We start from the raw sequence: 13067 nt of genomic DNA, 5'->3' as shown, positions 1-13067 counted from the left end.
GTGTGGCTGTCCAAGCTGCAAACTGGGGGAAGTCAGAGAGAGGTACCTTTCAAATCGGCCCTTTTTATGCCATTCCCCAAACTCCAGATCATTCTTGGAAAACTGGGCAGAGCTGACCCAGAGAAGGAGATGGGCAAGGGACTCTGGGGTCCACCTCTGACCTTCCTGGCCTCCTCCATAATATCCCTTGTGCTATCATGTGAAATGCTGAGCACAGGGACTGGATGATTTCACTGAGTTGAGAAGTCTGAGGTGGGTTTTTACTTTCTAACGGAAAATACAGCTCAGAGCAGGGGACTTCCCTTCTGAGGGAAAGTTTTTGGGCGATGGCCAAGGTAGGAGTTTGGGTAGTTGGTACTACGAGGCAAGCGGCTCCTGTCTCCCTGCTCCAGGTCCTGAGTTGGGACAGTTCTTATGGGTGAAAGCAGGACCTGAACTAGATCTTGGGGAGGAGGCTTGGAGGAATTGGGAATGGGGTGCAGGCAGCAGGATGGCTCAGCCTCTCATTTGCCCGTGAGCTTTTTCTGAGGTATCCTCTCTTTTCCGTCTTTGGAAATTCTGGTGATGTAGCTGCCATTTCCCTGGGAGCAATACTTTTACAAGAGCTTTTTTTTTCTTAAATAAATTTATTTATTTTATTTTTGGCTGCATTGGGTCTTCGTTGCTGCACGCGGGCTCTCTCTAGTTGCGGCGATCCGGGGCTACACTTCGTTGTGGTGCGTGGGCTTTTCATCACGGTGGCTTCTCTTGTTGCAGAGCACAGGCTTTAGGCACAGGCTTCAGTAGTTGTGGCCCATGAGCTTAGTTGCTCCACGGCATGTGGGATCTTCCCGGACCAGGGCTTGAACCCGTGTCTCTTGCATTGGCAGGTGGATTCTTAACCACTGCGCCACCAGGGAAGCCCTACGAGAGCTTTTATTGCATCTTTAAATAAATAAACTAAACAAACAAATAAGAAAAATTGTTATTCATTGTGGAACGCTTGAAAAATATCGAGCATCCTTAGGAAATAAAAGCTATGCCTACTTCCACTGGCTGTGGACAACTACCCTAGCTGGTATTTCCCTTTAAGAAAAAGGTTAGGTAGTTGGAATAATCCATGAAGTTGTGCATCTGCTTTTTAAAACCTAACGTTATAAGGAAAACATTTTTCTGAAATTTCTAGCTCTGCTTTTACTTGTTGTGTTAGCTTGGGTGAGTCACTTAACCTCTATAAACCTCAGTATCTTCATCTGTAAAATGGAGATCAATAACAGTACCTCCTTCACCAGATTGCTGCCAGGACTAAATAAGATAATATATGAAAAACTCTTAGCTAGTGCCTGGCATGTGGTAAGCACTCATTAACTGTTGGTAATATGAATATTTTTCAAGTTATGCATCATCAACGTATGATTTTTCAATGAGTGCATATGCTGGCATTGTATATCTGTATCATAATTTATTTAACTATTCCCCTATTTTGGACATTTATATTGGGTAAAATTTTTGCTGTTATAAATAATTCGTAATGAAAAGTGCCTGAATATATAACTTCGTCCACCTTCCATAAGAAGGTAAACTCCTGGAAGGGGAAGGAATCATTGGGGGAAAGGAGAACATGAGTGGAGGGAGAGTTTTCCTCATCCATCTCACATGCTTCATAACCTCTTGTGACCGCCTCTGATACAAGTACTTTGAGAAAGCACAGCAGCTTCTAAGGGAGCCTGGGCCGAAGGAGAAAGGATGACACTTTGGGAGATTTCTGTCTTCCCTCCTTTTGTTTCAGATTCTCAAAGGGTTGGGACTCACTGAACTGGGAAGACCTGAGGTCTAATTCCAGCTAAATGGCTGACTGTGAGTTTGGGCAAGTTGCTCAATTTCCCTGGACTTCTCCTTAGGTAAAATGAGGAGTTGGGTTTTGCATCAAAGCTTGCATTCTACAGACCAAAAACTCTGACAAGTTCATATCCAGTATCAACCTACCCCCCTTCCTATTTCAAGTGGAGACTCTAGTTCATGAAATCTCCAATTCATTCATTCATTCAAGAAGCATTTTTACAGCACCTACCAGTCATTTATCACAGAGGTGAATTACATGGTCCCCTGTCCTTGAGAACTCCCAGTCTAGTGGATAAACAGAACAAGGAAAAAATTATATTGATACACTCTGATAAGTGCCATAATAGAGGCTATTACTAAATCCCATGGGAAGACAGGAGAAGGAGATACCCGTTAAGTTTTTATGGTGCTGGGTGAGTGGGTCAGATTAGAAGCACGTCACCTAGGAAGAAAGGCTAGCTCTCCTCAACCCCCTGATCCTGAGGATTAATGAAATCTCTCTCTCCACGAGACCCTTGTCTGTCTTAAAATATCTCCATAAAGCAAATATTGCTGAGAACTTCCAAGATGGGAGAGAAGGTGCTGTCCATAAGGGTGAACAAGACGTTGGCCTCATCCTCCCAGACACGGATGGGGAAGGGCAGCCTAGAAGTAACTGAGGCTGTAGGAGGTGGGAGTGATTTCTGCAGTCTTCTATGGGAGAGCTGGGAAGGGAGGGATTTAACTCCTGAGAGATCTGGAGAAAGTGTTTTTTCTGGCTTGGTGGAAAGAACTCTGAGTTTGGAGCTGGAAGGGGCAGGTTCAGCTCCAGAGTCTAGGATGGGCTGCCTGATAGCTGTGCGTATCAGTAAACAGCCCCAGGAACACTTGGAGATAAATGCATGCAGAGCTGGAGTACGGCCCTTTCTCCCTTCCTCCAGTTTACACACCCTAAAGGTGTGAAGGTGCTTCTCCCTGAAGGAATATAGATGAAGTACTGAGTATGGAGGCATTCGGCACATGCCAGAGCATTACCATAGTTCAGGAAGAAGGAGGATGTGAGCTGGGATCTGAAAGAGTGGACGTCTCCAGTAGGCTTTTTCAAGAAGGTTCTGGCATTCACCAGGCAGCTGTGGCTCTCTGGCAGAGGGCATCGCGCAGCAGCAGTTGCTGGAACTGGGCCTGATGCAGCGGTGGTGGTGGCGAAAGCACTCAGAGGAAACGGAAATGGAGCAAAGGGGACGGGGAGCCGGGGGCGGGGAGGGCAGGGCAGCTGACCACACCTCAGTCTGACTGGCCCAAGTGCCAGCAGGGAAGGGTCGCTGGGTCAGGGCAGGGGTGGGGATGGGTGGCTGCTCAGGAAGGGCCGGCCACCTAGCACCACGGAGACAGGACAAGGAGCGGCCATCACTGCTCCACCTCTGCCCCTCCTTGTTCTATTCCAAAGGGAAAAGCTGTGATGAAAGGCCTTTAAGAAAAGTAGGGCAGAGGGAAGATGACCCAAGCAGGGGTTGCCCGGACACTGGTGAACGGACAGCTGGGTTGAGTGTCCGGCCTGGGCAGGAGGGAGAAGTGCCCCGAGAAGCGCTGCGCTTTGTTTCGCCTTCAAACAGGATGCTCCGGGTCCAGCGGGACCCGCCCTGCCAGCCCTCCTCCCTGCGTCCCCGAGTCCACGCAGACAGAGAGGAGAGAGGAGGGTGTAGGGGTATAGTGTGCATTGAAAAACAACGCAGAAGGGAGAGAAAGTGGGCTCAGAGCGGAAAAAGGCGGGATTATATCCTCGGGTACCTTCGCGAGGCTCCAGGACTGGAGGGGGATACTGCAAACAAAACAGCGCAATGAATATTATCCCCCCCCGCCCCCCCCCCCCACCCCCGGCACGGGGAGGGCCCACTCTGTGTGTGGAGCTGAAATAGGCGGCCTTTTTAAAAGGAAGAGAAACAAATTTGCAGCATCTTGGGGCGTGTCATCTTGGAGTGTTCTTCCTTTGCATGCTCTCCACGGCAGCAGATTTCCGTCCCAGTCCGCTCCCTCCAGGGTAGTGTGGATGTCTGGTTAGGTCACTGGGGTAGGTGGCAGAGAGGCAGCATAGCTACAGGTTCAAAATGTGGACTCTAACGCCACACTCTCTGGTTTTGTAACCTGGCTCTGCCACGGGGACTCAGTTTCCTCATTTGTAAAATGGGATAATAGTAGTATCAACTGTAGGATTGTTCTTAGATCGGTTTATACATGGGAAGCACTGAGAAGACTGCCTGGCACCTGGTAAGAGCTCTGCAGTGTTGGCTTTCATTGTTGTTGTAATTAAATATCTGTGTTTAGAAGATATTCTCTAAATGTTAACTGCTGTCAGAAAGATCAAAATATCAAATGCTTCCTGAGCCCTCACGTGTCCATGATGCTATGCTCTATGCTTATTTTTGGCGCTGGATTGAGTATATGTTTTCTGCCCAGGAACTTACTTTCCCCGGTGGACACACTGATTTAGACATACACAAAGAACTGAAGAATAAAATGGGAGTAAGGCACGAAAAAATAGTGCATCAGAAAAGAAACAACTGAGCATAAGAAGTCAACCCAAATTTGTGCTGACTGTTTTAACAAAGTAGTAATCTCATTTCTTACCGGTAGGGTTTTAAAGTTGGTTAATAGGTCAATTTGTAGCTGTTAAGCTGTCATGTACTTACCTGGAAGGAAGTCTCTGTTGGACTATCACAGGATCATTCTTATCCTGGGGAACATTTTCCATAATAATATTTTATTAATCATTATAATAAATAATAAATATTTCATGTTATCTTGGTGAATAGTTTTATGTAATAATTTTTATTATCATGATAATTAAAATATGTAATGTATGCTGTTTTAATAAATATATTTATAACAATGTTTTATTTCTATAATAAGGTATTGAGAGATATACCAGTTATTATGTCATTTCATCATCCCAAGAATCCTGTGTTACAAAATATTTGTTATCCCATTTAACAGGTTAGAAAAGTGAGACATAGATTGAAATTGCCCAAGTCCACACAGTTAATAAACTGTAGAGCTTGTATTTAAACCTAGGACTATTTGAATCCAAACTTATTCTTAATGACAGGTAATTCAAAGCTAATAACTTGGATAATCAGAAAGATCTCAAAGGAAAGAGAGCTATGGACTGAAACTAAACATGACTAAATAAAATGGGGAGAGATGGAAATTTCTGAATGTACCTTCATAAAACTAGCTATTTGAGTCTGAATTGGAGAAACTATGGCTTACTAACAGTTTATGTGGAATACACTTAGGTTTACTTTTTTTTTTTAATTTGAGTTTCATATGAGCCAACAAATTGTAACATGGCTGCCAATGAAAGCTAATTGCTGTGGTTGCAGCAACAGAAGTAATATCTGCCGAAATACACCCATATAGGAATTAGTAAATAGAACACTAAGAGAGCATTCATGACAGTGAAGGGTCTGGAAAATATATTGGTTTCTAAAAATCTCAACAATGAAGAATCATAATGTTTTTTTTTTCTAGAAAGCAGTAATAATTATAATAATAATACCTAATTCTTTTTAAATTCTTTATATATATATATATTTATTTATTTATTTATTTATTTATTTATTTATTTATTTATTTATTTGGCTGTGCCGGGTCTTAGTTGCAGCATGTGGGATCTTCCTTGCAGCATGCAGGATCTTTAGTTGTGGCATGCAGGCTCTTAGTTGCGGCATGTGGGCTCTTAGTTGCAGCATGCGGGATCTAGTTCCTTGACCAGGGATCGAACCCAGATGCCCTGCATTGGCAGCGTGGAGTCTTAGCCACTGGACCACCAGGCAAGTCCCAATAATACCTAATTCTGATAAAACAGTTCCTTTGACCCAGGCATATTTATACATATTAACTCTTTTACTCCTTACAACAACTTCGTAAGTAGTCTTATTATTATTCTCACTTTATGGATGAGGAAAATTTGTTAGCAGCATAGAAAACTAATAGTAGCCCTCTACCTTGTGCTTTTAGCTTCTGCCACAGTCATGTGAAAGACGCATGTGCAGTGAACAGAGTTTTTACTTTAACATATGGTTAAATCTGAAAGAGGACTAATGATAGATAAGTCATATCTCTTTTCCCAACCCTTTCCGGATGCAATATAATTAACCCCTCCTTTTCAAGAATAGCATGTAGATACAATGGCATACTACTCAGCCATAAAAAATAATGAAATAATGCCATTTGTAGCAACATGGATAGACCTAGAGATTATCATACTAAGTGAAGTAAGCCAGACAGAGAAAGACAAATACCATATGATATCACTTACATGTAGAATCTAAAACATGCCATGAGGGACTTCCCTGGTGCCTCCCTTGCAATGCAGGGGACACGAGTTTGATCCCTGGTTAGGGAACTAAGATCCCACATGCTGCAGGCAACTAAGCCCACGCACTACAACGAAGATCCTGCGTGTCACAACTAAGACCCAACTCAGCCAAATAAATAAATAAATATTTAAAAAAATGACCCAGATGAACTTATCTACAAAACAGTAACAGACTCACAAGCATAGAGAACAGACTTCTGGTTGCCAGAGGGGAGGGAAAGTAGAGGAGGGATGGATTGGGAGTTGGGGATTAACAGATGCTAACTGTTATGTATAGAATGGATAAACATTCTACTGTATAGCACAGAGAACTATATTCAATATCTCATGATAAACCATAATGGAAAAGAATATGAGAAAGAATGTATATATATGCATAACTGAATCACTTTGCTGTACAGTAGAAATTAATACAACACTGTAAATCAACGATATTTCAATGAAATAAAATTTTTAAAATAGTTTACCTTAAAAAAAAAAAAAGAATTGTATGTAGAGCGTTAGTTGTTGAAAAGAAGTGCATCCACACTTGAGCTAACTCCTTTTTTCTTTGACAAGTGGATGCCTCTGACGGCTATTTGGTCTACCAGCCAGTTGTGCCCAGATATGTGCCATAGCCAGGGAGGCTCACAAAGCCATGAGATTGTCCATCAGTGGGAAACACAGGAAATTGCAGGTTAGGTGTATACGAATTATGTGCTGGATTTAAAGGCTGAACAGTCCAGACACAGGTAGATATACAGAAAATAGTATGAACTCTTTAGCTGTGATGGTTTTCGTCAGTTGTTACTTGGCATCTCTATTTAAAAATTTTGCAATTTGTACTTTCAGCATAACAAGCTAAAAAACAAAAACACCACCACCACAAAACCAAGCCAAAAACCTGAAAGAGCACATTTAATGAAAAATAAAGTACTGAATGTTCATTTATCAAGGTAGTTGATGACAAATATAAAATTTGCATAAAATGCTCATTGACATCAGGGGTTTTAGTGATATCACTAAACATATAAAAAGCAAAGACACACATCTGCTGAAGAAGCAAAGCACCTACTTCAATGTTAGATGTTATTTTAACTGGATTATGCCCAAAGCAAACAATTAAACATGTGCAGCTGTGGAAAGGTATGTTTACACATCACTCTTTGAAGTGTGACTTTTCATTTAGATCAGATATCTGTTCTTCTAAATTAATTTCAATCATTTTCAGTTTCAAGATTTCTTGTGCACTTACAAAGCAATGTTAGAGTGTTGGCTCCATTAGCAATAAGAATTTGGTGAACAGTTAAATAATTCCAGTTTTACGTCAGGATCATCAGATATTTCAAACAGGAAATCAGCTAATTCTGGTTAATGATTCAATTCTTTTTCCATCTGACAATTCATGAAATCAAAGTAAAACTTCCAGAGGTTCATCTGTTGAAGGCGAAACACTTGATATCATTGTGAGTATTGTAATAAACTCAGTTAAAAATCCAACATTGAAGATGAAATTATCTGTTGCTGTGGTGATATTATGAATATAAATTTTAGCAGAGCATAGCACCATGGTAAAAACTGTGCTCTACTCATGTTCTCTATGGAGCAGAAATGTACTTGGAATTGATTTTGGTGCACACACAACTCCTAATTGCATCTAAACAAATTTCAATATTTTAGTAATTGAAATAGAAGCTGACAGTGGTTAAATTTGAACGCAGAGTAACTGAATTACAATTTTTTTGTGTGTGTATGTGTGATGAAGCTGACCTTGAAAAGCAAACAAAAACTGCAACATGACAGTATGTACTTTCTCTTTGTCATGCATCATCATTTGAATCTTATAAATGTTTGAGCTTTTTGAAGAATTGCTTGGAAAATCAACTTAAATGTCAACCATGGGGAGGAAATCCTCCAAATTTTGATTGCGTTTTGTTCAAAATCATCTGGAAATATTTAATCAAATTATTCAATAAAGGGAACAACCACACTTTTAGCTTTTAAAGTTTATAGTAAACTGCAATGATTGAAAACAAAGTTTGTAAACAGGGAGATATTAATACTTATCCTTACAAAAGCAAGGAAAGAAGTGAACAAATTAGTTAATAAGTGCTCAAACAGTGGAATAGCTCAACATGTGGAAAAAAATCTTTTGAAAAGATTTTATTTTCAGTTTGATAAGTTTTTATTCTATTCTGGAATGCATTGAAATTAAGAAGACATGTGATTTTCATAATCTAAATTAGATTAAGTATTTAGAAGAATTATAAAAAGAACATCTTTTTTTTTTTTTTTTCGGTACGCAGGCCTCTCACCGCTGTGGCCTCTCCCGCCGCAGAGCGCAGACTCCGGACGCGCAGGCTCAGCGGCTATGGCTCACAGGCCTAGCCACTCCGCGGCATGCGGGATCCTCCCGTACCGGGGCACGAACCCACGTCCCCTGTCTCGGCAGGCGGACCCCCAACCACTGCGCCACCAGGAAAGCCCAAGAACACCCTTAAAAGGAATTTATTTTGTAAAATATATTTGCTGAAGAAAGTACTCTGGGATTAAAAAAAAAAGTACCTGTGAAATATTTGGGTTGAAATATTTACAGATTTCAATTTAAAAATTAAAATTTGAAAATAAGCTCTGTTTGGCAGACTTTGCTCAGAGCTGCCTGTGGAGTGCTCAGCACCAGTAGAGAGTGTAGTTTCTTTAATAAAAATACTACAGTCAGGGATTTCTCTGGTGGTCCAGTGGTTGAAAACCTGCCTTCCATTGTAGGGGACGCAGGCTCGATCCCTGGTCAAGGAACTAAGATCCCACATGCCACGGGACAACTAAGCCTGCGTGTCACAACTACTGAGCCAGTGCACTCTAGAGCCCGAGCGCCACAACTAAAGAGAAGCCCACGTGCCACAACGAAGAGTCCACGTGCCGCAACTAAGACCCGATGAAGCCAAATAAATAAATATTTTAAAAAATACTACAAAGAGATCAATGAAGCTGTCATGAATTTCAAATTTATTAAGCATAAAATTCAACTATGAAGAATGCTGCAGGCAATTTTATAAGAAAAGTAAAAATAATAAATCCTTATTTTAAAACTCTTTACAAAAACACCCATGACATGGTATTATAGACAGATAAAGCTAAGAAATTGATTAAATACATAAATATGTACCAAGGGTAATTATTTCACCTTTATTGTTTTTAATGTTTAGATGATTATTATAAGGACTTGAAAAGTTTTGTCTTAATATACTCAGATACATTATTTTAACATTTTAAGAAAGACTTTTATTTTTGAAATTAATTTTTAGTGAAGTAATGTATAAATTCTCCAATAATATAACACAATTTTGTTGGTCACTTAATGTTTCAAAATATTATGTAATTTTAAGCTCTTGTCTTAAGTTTTTATTTTGATGCAATTTCAAACTTATAGGAAAGTTGCAAGCCTATTACAAGGGTCTCCAGTATTCCTTCACCAGTTTCCATTTTGCTCCAATTACTTTATTTTATTTATTTATTCATTTTGGCTGCACGGGTCTTAGCTGTGGCACGTGGGGTATTCTTTGTGGCATGCAGGATCTTTAGTTGTGGCATGTGGACTTCTTAGTTGAGGCATGCATGTGGGACCTAGTTCCCCCGACCGGGGTTTGAACCCAGGCCCCCTGCATTGAGAGTGTGGACTCTTACCCACTGGACCACCAGGGAAGTCCCTTGCTCCATTTACTTTAGCATTTTCTCTTCTCTCTTACTCTCTCTCATATCAACATGTTTATGTGTATAAAATCTTTTTTTCTGAACCATTTCAGTGTAAGTTCAAGACATCATGTCCCTTTTCTACTAAATCATTTCATGTGAATTTTCTGAAAATAAGGATATTGAATTTAGGAAAATTAACATTACTATAGCACTATTATCTAACCCATAGTTCACGTTCAGATTTCATCTCTTGGATCAATAATATCACTCATAGCTACTTTTTTCTGGTCCGGATCCAATCCAGTTATCATTGTAGCAGTAGTTGTCAGGTCTTTTTGGCATCCTTTAAACTGAAAGAGTTCTTCAGTTTTACTTTGTCTTACTTAACCTTGACATTTCTTAAGAGAACAAGCCAGTTGTTTTGTAGAATGCTTCTCAATCTGGGTGTGATTAATTTTAGGCCATGCATTTTTGGCAGGGATAAAGTGATATGTCCTTCTCAGTGCATCACATCTGGAGGCACACGGTGTCAATTTGCCCCAATGTTAATGATGTTGACATAGATCAGTTGGATGAGGTGGTGTCCACCAGCTCTCTCCCTTGAAATGTGGAGGTACGTTTTGTGAGAATTACTTGGACATCATGTAATTTTTACCCACTATATTTAACATCAGTTGATTTTATCAATTGTCCTAGATATGACCAATGGGAACTCCTTCAAGCTGGCTCCATGTTCTTTTGATATGATCTCTTATTCTTTATGAATTTCTTTTTCAGCACAAGGTATTATAGGAGCATCTTTTGCTCTTACTGCTCCAAGCCTGGAATCAGCCTTTTCTCCAAGCAGCCCTGGCTTTTTAGTAAAGAATGGTATTTATAAACCAAGATCTGAGAACGAGGTGTGCTGAATGTTATAATACATGTGTGTCATTGCTTAGAGGCCTTCTCAGTGGTAGTGCTAACACACACACACACACACACACACACACAAACATGGACATATACAAATGTCTCTCTCTCTCTGTATGTATGTATACAGAACCATGAATTTATGCTGATACTTCCAGTTCAATCCAATCCCACAGATACATTCTAGTCTTCTCCCTCACCATATCTACAATATGTAATTACTCACTTGCCCATGCTTAGCCTACACAAAAAATAACTTCAGAATTGCTCAGCCATACCACTGTGAAAAGCAAATTTACTAGAGTTTAATATATATTAACAGTTTTACAAGGTAAAAATTACATACAGTGAAGTATAGAATCTTAAGTGTACAATGAGATGGGATTTTTCAAATGGATATACCTTATATACCTTATACCCTTATCAAGATAAAGAGCATTTCTATTATTCCAGTGAATTCCTTCTTGCCCCTTTAAGTCCCTCCTGCAGCATGCATACCCAAAGTTTGATTTTTTCTTTCTGATTTTTTAAAACCATCTTAATTTAGTTTTATTTAATTTATCTATTGATTGATTTGCCTGAGCCATGCAGCTTTCAGGATTGAACCCTTGCCCACCGCAGTGAAAGCATGGAGTCCTAACCACTGGACTGCCAGGGAATTTCCAGTTTTACCTTGGAATTTACCTGTCTTAGAACTTCATACACAGGTCATGAAGATATTCTTATAGATCCTTCTAGAAGTTTTGCAGTTTTAGGGTTTATTGCTAGGTCTATGATCTGTAACAAATTAATTTTTGTGAATGGTGAGATAGGAGTCAAGGGTCATTTCTCCCTCATACATATAGTTGTTTCAGTACCATATGTTGAAAAGACATTCCATTTGTTCTCATTTTATTGTTTGGTGCTCATGCTGAATATTAATTTGTAAGTATATTTATGGACTCTATTTTTTCCATTGATATTTCTCTAGCTTTATGCTATTATCCCACTGTCTTGATTATTGTAGCTTTACAGTAAGTCTTGATATGAGGTAGTGTAGGTCCTCCAACTTTGTCATCTTTTTAAAGATTGTTTTGGGAGAATTCCCTGGTGGTCCAGTGATTAAGATTCAGCCCTTTCACTTCTGAGGGCCTGGGTTCAACTCTTGGCTGGGGAACTAAGATCCCACAAGGTGTGGCCAAACAAAAACAAAACAGGAAAAAAGAAAAGATTGTTTTGGTTATACTAGTTCCTTTTTCATTTTCCATATACATTTAGAATTATCAGAGTCCATAAAAATACCTGTAGGAATTATAACTCAGATTATTGTGAATCTATAGATCCATTTGTGGAGAATTAACATTTTTAACAATATTAATTTTTCCAGTTCATGAACATGACATATTCTTCTATTTATTTAGGTCTTTAATTTTTATCTCAGCATATTTTGTAGTTTTGAGTATAGAGGTCTTGCATGTTTTTGCTAAATGTGTTTCTAAATATTTTATGTTTTTGGATGCAGTTGTAAATTGAATTGCTTTTACACTTCATTTTCAATTGTTTGCTGCTAGTGTGTAGAAATGCTACATTATAGATTTTTTTAAAGTTGATTTTTTTTTAATCCTATGATTTTGATGAAATCACTTATTAGTTCTATTATAGTTTTGTTAGATTCTTAAGGATTTCCAACTTAACATTTATGATGTCTGTGATTGAAGACAGTTTTAGTTTTTTTTTCTTCTTTTCAAATCTTTTTGCCTTTTATTTCACTTACTTGGCTTATTGCAGTAGCTGGATGAGTATATAGTTTGGTTTTTTTTTTTTTGATGATTTACACTTTATTACACATTTTCCCCTAAAGAATTTGAATATGATTTATACTGTTTTTAGAGAATTCTGAGAATCTTTATGTGAATTAGCTATTGGTATATATTTTTATATTATACCTACTTTTATTCAGTGAGAAAAAGACACCAACAATTAAAAAAATCCAAGTTAGATAGATACACATCTTTAGTTCTCATTTATCTTTCTTTTTAGTTATTTTAGCATGATTTTGTTGCCTTGATATTGAGGCAGATTCCATTCTCCACTCCCCTAACCCCCCCCAACCCCACAACTAGTTCTATTTCCAAGTTAAGTATGGTCACGTGACTAAATTTTCTCTAAAAATATGTGAATGGAAGTGATGTGTGCCACTTCTTGACCTAGTCTAGGGTATGTCCCACTACAGTTTCTTCTGCCTGTTAGCCAGATGCAATCTTAATGTGACAGTGACCTGACTTTAATCATATGATAAAGACCAGGCACTACGGTTTCTTCTTTATGT

At 39.1% G+C, this 13067-nt stretch overlaps 1 long non-coding RNA gene across 1 annotated transcript; it reads right to left on the bottom strand.

Moving 5' to 3' along the window:
• Positions 1 to 647: 647 nt before the first annotated feature.
• LOC141278177 (uncharacterized) lies at positions 648 to 3615 on the bottom strand. The gene is made up of 3 exons (XR_012330518.1): positions 2836 to 3615; positions 2051 to 2106; positions 648 to 939 (listed from the first exon to the last, which is right to left on the bottom strand). It is a non-coding gene; the product is annotated as an uncharacterized lncRNA (long non-coding RNA).
• Positions 3616 to 13067: the final 9452 nt, after the last annotated feature.

The sequence above is a fragment of the Tursiops truncatus genome, chromosome 3 (assembly GCF_011762595.2).
Source record: "Tursiops truncatus isolate mTurTru1 chromosome 3, mTurTru1.mat.Y, whole genome shotgun sequence".
NCBI classification, from domain to species: Eukaryota; Metazoa; Chordata; class Mammalia; order Artiodactyla; family Delphinidae; genus Tursiops; species Tursiops truncatus.
Note: the sequence above shows the minus strand (reverse complement) of the source record. Positions and strands in the feature narration are given on the sequence as shown.